This window comes from Primulina tabacum, chromosome 6 (genome assembly GCF_025594145.1).
Source record: "Primulina tabacum isolate GXHZ01 chromosome 6, ASM2559414v2, whole genome shotgun sequence".
Classification (NCBI taxonomy): domain Eukaryota; kingdom Viridiplantae; phylum Streptophyta; class Magnoliopsida; order Lamiales; family Gesneriaceae; genus Primulina; species Primulina tabacum.
The window spans coordinates 4,985,417-4,993,503 of record NC_134555.1 but is presented as its reverse complement, the minus strand read 5'-3'; positions in this window follow the sequence as shown (position 1 = coordinate 4,993,503).

The following is an 8,087-nucleotide window of genomic DNA, read 5'->3' as shown; positions in this document are numbered from 1 at the left end:
AAATTTGAAAATCTGGTCGTAGAAAATTAAAGTATATTTAGTAAATCAAATAAAAAATTCTTTAAAAAATAAAAAATGTACAAAATAAATATTAAATTATGCCCATATAGATATAAAATAACTATCTTTTCAAACATACAATATATAAAAATATATGCAATATTTATTAATTGTAAATATTTAAAAAATTAAAATATTTCGGGTCAACCCCAAACCGGAAAACCCCGAGCCCAAACCTGATTTTTTCAGCTCGAAACGATTTTGACACCCCTAAATATATGTATATGAAAATAAATTTCATGAGTAATTTTTGTAAAATTAATGTTTTGGCATATAAAAATGCATTAATTTGACCCCGCTACCAAAATTCTCGAACCCGTCGTCTCGATCTCGTTTACTAGTATAGGTTTGAGTTTGTCAAAACATACTTGCTCCCACATTTTTGTTTTAGAAGAAGAAATTTAATTTTTCCTCTTTGAAAACCTCCTGTATTTTTAATTTTTAGTTGAAATATCTAGTGACAAATTTATGATTTAAAACCTCACGCATTGTTAATTTCTAGCTAAAATATTGCTGTAAAAAATGAATGGGTAAAGATCCCTCTGTTATTGAACTTGTAGCTATATACGGAAAATCAATGAAATGAAAACTTCTTTTATTTTAAAATTGAACTTGTAGCTAGCTAAACTCCAGTCAATAAAGTGAAGGTTGTCAAATTTTAATCTTAATAATTGTATTTTCAATTTTAGTCATTTTTCGAAGAAAATGTTGACGTGTCATTCCACATGTTAGTACCATATTGACACATCAGCTTCATTTAAAAAAAATGATTAATTTCAACAAAAAAAAAAAAAAGACAGCGGGCTAAGACTTAAATTTGATAAGAAAAATAACCAAAATGACAAAAAAATAAATATACATGATCAAAATTATAATTTAAAAAAAATTATAAGTTAAAGTTCTCAATTTCCAAATATCATTTTAAGTGTAAAAAAAAATAAATTTCGATTTCAAAAAAAAAATATTTCATTTTTTTTTATATTTACCAAATGAATGGAAGCTTCATTTTCCAACTTCATGTGGGCCATTTACACCCCTTAAAAATAATAGCGGATTATTCTATACGAGTATTTCTTCCAATATAATGCAGTCAAATGTTAATCATTGGATGATATATTAACTTTCACAAAAATGTGAGGAATCCCACATTATATAATAATATTGGAATAAGAAGATAAACATTATCGGTATAGCATAGATTAACCCATAAATAGTATCCTAGCTAATTTGTTGGATTATTTATTTTGTTTTTTCCCTTCAATTTATTGTGTTTTTTTTAAGAAAAAATTATTTTGTTTTTATGAACACACTTCTTTTTACATAAATTTATCTGTTTTTCATTCTTTTTGTATTTTTTTTTTTCCATTTAGTTAAACAGATGTTGATGTTGATTATAATCTGATGTGATGTTGATTCTGCTTCTACAAAAATAATTCTGGTAACAAGTTGGTTAATTATTTATCAAACACTGCTCACTTATGATTTTTAGTTTTGTTTCAAACACTACAGGCTCCTAGTTTTCTTCATTTTTCCATAATCTATAAATTGATTAACTTTTTTTTAAAATCAGGATTTGCAAAAAAAAAAAAGGGGTTCATAGAACATGTCGGGATGATAATCCCCCTAATGAAAGCAAAGGGTAAACTAATCATAGAGTAATAACCCAAAGTAAATTCACAATTTTTTTCCTTGAGATATCGTCGTCCTATAATGTATTCCTCGGTTGATGAAATGATACCCTCAGGGTAGTACCCAATCTGTCGGATCTCGGTTTTCTCGTGCCCAAAACGCAACGGAAGTTTAAAAATTTTTATTTTATTTTGACAATAAAAATATATTTGTTTTGGACACTTGTATGATTTATTATAATGAAACATACATAGGATGTTAGAATTTATACCTTTAGTGAATTAATCACACGGCTCCAACTATTCCGGGTTTAGCGGAGATAGCTCTTGATGAAATCCCTAAGAACTTTCTTCGATCTCCGAATCAGGTCCATGACTGGAATATTCGTTCTTCTTCTAAATTGCACTAGAAATTTAGAAGAACTTTTTCGTAGATATTAAAAACGAGAGATCAAGCCCCCCTTTTTTTTTTCTTTTGCTTGGCCACAAAAATAAAACTTGGAAGAAGGGTTTTGTGATTATCTAAAATCACACCTTGAAATTAGTGGAGGCTATGTTGTTTTTTATTTCCTTAAAAACAAGTGCCTTAACCTAAATTCCATAATAGTAGATTTAGGTTCCTTAATTACAATTTAATGGGATTTGTTAATTTAAATGGACTAGTCAAACTAGTTTAATTAATTATATTAAAGGCCATTAAGGACTTTAATCACTTAATATGTTGGACTTGTACTCCTACAAGCTCATTAAACATATCTCACATCATATTTAATTTAATATTTAATAAACTCAACTTTTGAGCTTAATAAATTAAATACATTATAAATTCAACATTTGAATTTAATATTACAAATTCAATTCCTTGAATTTACCACCTCCAAAATTTAATATTTAATAAACTTAACTTTTGAGTTTAATAAATTAAATTCTCAAATTTTATAAACTCAACTCCTTGAATTTATTCTCTCAAAATTTAATTATCATAAATTCAACTCCTTGAATTTACTATATCATAATATAAATTCAACTTCTTGAATTTATTCTCTCAACGGGAACAAATGATCAAGTGCTTGTGTGACCCTCAATAGTTCAGGGATACAGCTAGCCGTGGGTTCACAACTCCTATTGATTCAGGACAGAATCCTTTATTCGGGCTTACCCTAATTTGCCCCATTTTATGCATCAACAATTGATCATGATAATGTCAGAAATCGTATTTCTGATTAAACCCATCGAACCATAGTAAGAGCGTCTAGTAGCAACGCCCCATGATTCCCTAGGTATCACTGATAGTGCCTACAAGAACCAGTCGATTATGATTAACGTACAGTACAGTCCCTTCATCTCATATATCCCAATCGAATCTGCAACCATTGGTTCATCGAGGGTTGCATATTAATTCGATGACTATGTGATACATATAAATAGTGGCGTCGCATGTACTATTGGAGAACTTCTTCTCTAATGTACATCTCATACTCTGGCCAGAGATTTAACGCACTATTATTTCATCATATCACATAGGATATCCACACATATAGGTGAGCGGTGAATCCCCGACTACAATGCACTGACTCATATATGTGTCGCAACTGTACCCAATCTCGTCACCTGATGACTCTCCTGGAGCCGGTTAACGAGTCAAAGCACAACCCTAGCATATAGAGCCTCAGTGTTGTCCCGGGTCGTAAGGACTAATGGTGTACAATCATAACCACAGACTTATCCTCTCGATGAATGATAACCACTTGAAATATCCGATGGAGGGTTGTTCGGTATAATCATCATATGACTACCCATCTGCATGTTTGGACATCTCTATGCTCTTACCAAGAAACGCAGTACACAACATCACAGATGCTAGTCTCGAGCTCAAGCGGCCTTTATCTTTATTTTAGGCGGCTGAATCGTCTATGAACGAATTTAGAATATGCAGTGTTCACAAATGAGTTTCAACATCGAATTACGATTCATTTGTATTAAAGCATAATCAAGGACTTTATCTATGCTGATTGCATGGGTATACAGATAAAGTAAAATGAAACCATTAAAAAATAAATTATATTAAAATAAAGACTGTTTATTATACTTGAGTCAATAAATTTCACCAGCCAACAGTTGGCTTACAGGGCATCTACTCTAACAATCTCCCACTTGTCCTAGAGCCAACTACCCATAAACTTTAATCACAGGGCATCTACTCTAACAATCTCCCACTTGTCCTAGAGCCAACTACCCATAAACTTTAATCACATTGCTTCGCAATGCTATTCAAACAATGGTCTTGGCAAGGGATTTGTAAGTGGATCAGCAACATTATCTGCACAGGGGACTCTTTCGACTGATATATCACCTCTTCACACAATCTCCCGGATGATGTGGAACTTCCTCAGTATATGTTTGGATCGCTGATGAGACCTTGGTTCCTTTGCTTGTGCAATTGCACCATTGTTGTCGCAGTACACCGGGACTGGATCAACTCCATTAGGAATAACGCCCAACTCTTGGACAAAATTCCTCATCCAAACTGCCTCTTTTGCTGCAGCAGATGCATCAATGTATTCAGCTTCAGTGGTGGAATCCGCAACGATATCTTGCTTGGAACTTTTCCAAGATACAGCCGCACCATTTAGCATGAATACAAAACCAGAGGTCGATTTCGAATCATCTACGTCATATTGGAAGCTAGAATCAGCGTAGCCTTCCAATTTTAATTCTCCACATCCATAGACTATAAACAAGTTCTTAGTCCTTCTTAAATACTTAAGAATATCTTTCACGGCCTTCCAATGCATTGGACCAGGGTTCGCCCGATATCTGCTTGTAACACTCAGAGCGTAAGCAACATCAGGACGTGTCTATATCATACCATATATGATACTACCAATGGCTGACGCATATGGAATACGTGTCATCATTTCTATCTCTTCATCAGTTTTGGGACACATAATTTTAGATAGAGTAACACCATGACACATTGGTAAGTATCCTCTCTTAGACTCTTCCATATAGAATCGCTTCAAAATGATATCGATATAAGTGGTTTGGGTGAGTCGAGCATCCTCTTGATCTATCTCTATAGATTTATATTCTCAATACATAGGATGCTTCACTCATGTCTTTCATAGAGAATTTACTTGCTAACCATACATTAATTGATTGCAGTAATCCTACATCATTCCAATGAGTAGGATATCATCAACATAAAGCACTAGGAATGTCACTGCATTCCCATTAACATTCTTGTACACGCATGGTTCCTCAGGATTTTTAGCAAAACCAAACTCTTTGATAGTGCTATCAAATCTGAGGTTCCAACTCCTTGACGCCTGCTTGAGATCATATATTAATCTCTGAAGTTTCATACCTTATGTCACTTCATACTGACGTGTATCCCTCAGGTTGAGACATATAAATTTCTTCTTTGATGTCTCCATTGAGGAATGAAGTCTTTACATCCATTTGTCATATCTCATAGTCATACTATGCTGTTATGGCTAGTAGTATTCTAATGGACTTAAGCATAGCAACTAGTGAAAAATTTTCCTCATAGTCAATTCATTGCCTTTGAGTATAACCTTTTGCAACCAGTCTTGCTTTGAAGGTCACTACCTTCCCATCCACCTCAAGCTTTCTTTTGTAGATCCATTTGCATCCTATGGGAATGATTCCCTCAGGTGGATCCACAATGTCCAGACTTGGTTTGAATACATAGAGTCCATTTCAGACTGGATGACTTCAAGCCATTTGGTTGAATCAGTATCAGATATTGCTTCTTTGAAATTCATTGGATCACATCCAACACAATGCTCATCACGTCTTTATTCATGAAGAAGCGTATATCTTGCAGGTGGTCTAATAACCCTATCAGACCTTCTAGGAGCTTGTACTTCAATTACTGGTTGTTGGGAAATGGGTTCAACTTCTACAGTTGAGGGAGTATTTTGAATTTCTTCAAGTTCTATCATCTTGCCTTTTCTATTTAATAGAAATTATTTTTCCAAAAAGGTGGCATTTCTTGAAATAAACACTTTTGCTTCATTAGGATAATAGAAATAATATCTAACAGAATTCTTTGGATATCCTACAAAGTAGCACAAAGTGGATCTACTATCAAATTTGTCTCCCATTGTCTGCTTCGCGTAAGCAGGACATCCCCATATTCTCATGTAAGAATATTTGGGAGTTTTTCCCATTCATATCTCATATGGTGTTTTATCCACTGCTTTAGTATGGACATTATTCAACAACATTGTCCGCAGTTTCAAGCGTAAAGCCCCAAAACGATATAGGCAATTCAGTGAATCCCATCATGGATCAAACCATGTCCATCAAGGTTCGATTTCGACGTTCAGAAACACCATTCAATTGTGGTGTTATTGGTGTAGTCCACTGTGAGAGAATCTCATTCTCTTTTAGATAACCCAAAAATTCAGCACTGAAGTATTTTCCATCTCGATCAGATCGAAGTGTCTTAATACTTCTTTCTAGCTGTTTTTTTACTTCACATCTGAATTCTTTGAACCTTTCAAATGCTTCAGATTTGTGTTTCATCAAATAAACGTACTCATACCTCGAATGGACATCAGTAAAGGTAATGAAGTAGGAATGCCCAAATTTTGTGCTAACACTTAGCGGGCCACAAACGTCCGTGTGGATCAAATCCAGTAGACCATGCGCACGTTCTACGTTTCCATTGAATGTAGTCTTTGTCATTTTTCTTTTTAGACATGATTTACAAGTAGGTAGAGAATTAATGTCTGACAAGTCAAACATATCTTCTCCCACTAGCTTGTGCATCCTTATTTGGGAAATGTGAGATGCCATATTTGTGTGGGATTTGGATCATCTAACTTTCTTTGTTTTGTTGTTGAAATCACGTTTACTTGGACATTCACTTATCATTTCCAGAACATTTCTGGCACATATAATTTCTTATGTCCGGACTTCTTGCAGTGATATAAATATGTTCTGACTTATCGGGCTTTGTAGGCCTTTTAAGTGTCCTTCAGAGTTTGCCTCTTATTGGATTTATTTTTCTTGTGAGGGGCAGAACATTTCTTTTCCTTACCTTGTGAGCCAATTTTCGTCCTGGCGAGAGGCCCATTAGGAAAACAACATTTTCCTGTTTTATGATGATCTCATAAGTCGTAAGCGTATTGACTAGCTCTTCAAGACTATCATATATCTTATTCAAATTGAATTTCACCATAAGCCCGTCAAATGAGGAAGAGAATGACAATAAATTGATGTCATCAATTAACTCATTAGGAATCGCGTATTCCAAGCCCACCACATTCTCAATAAGCCCAGTCATATGTACACCACACTTATGGGCCAAAACCCCATCTTGCATGCGTGTAGTCGTGAGCTCCTTGAAAGTGGTGTGCATCATTTTATGAGTTTCATGCACTATGCAACTCTTGTACGTGCATTCGAATGTCAGCAGCATTCATCATTTCCTCAAACTGTCTCTACAGTTCATTTGACATAAAAGCAAGCATGTTACACTTTAGCTTGCATACTATGGTCCTATCATCTTGCATGCTTTCTCAGTTCAGGATGACTGACATTAGTGTGCATGCCATTTTCTCGAATTTCAGAACAATTTTCCCAACCAGTCTTGAAAATTAGATTCGGTTAGCTTTTTAATAACAAAAATGGATTACGTGACGAAATCGAAAATATACTGATATGGAAACAGAATAATGGTTGCATCAACAATTGATCATGAGAATGTCAGAAATCATATTTCTGATTAAACCCATCGAACCATAGTAAGAGCGTCTAGTAGCATTGCCCCATGATTCCCTAGGTATCACTGATAGTGCCTGTAAGAACCAGTCGATTATGATTAACGTACAGTACGGTCCCTTCATCTCATGTATCTCAATCGAATCTGCAACCATTGGTTCTTAGAGGGTTGCATATTAATTCGATGACTATGTGATACACATAAATAGTAGCATCGTATGTACTATTGGAGAACTTCTTCTCTAACGTACATCTCATACTCTGGCCAGAGATTCCACGCACTATTATTTCATCAGATCACATAGGATATCCACACCCATAGGTGAGCGGTGAATCCCCGACTACAATGCACCGGCTCCTATATGTGTCACAACTGTATTATTTATTTCAATAATGTCTGTTGTGAGACGGTCTCAGGTTGATTTGGTTCATATTTATAATAAAAAATAATTTTTTAACATAAAAAATAAACTTTTTCATGAAACGGGTAGGGTTAGAGATTTATATCACAAAATTGATCTACGAAAAAATGTCATAGAAATTTTGTGTTATCATTAAATTATATTATTATTTATTTCGAATATTTGGAATCTTATAAAATTATAAGAGATATGTTATTTAAATTATAAAATAAATTTGAAAAAT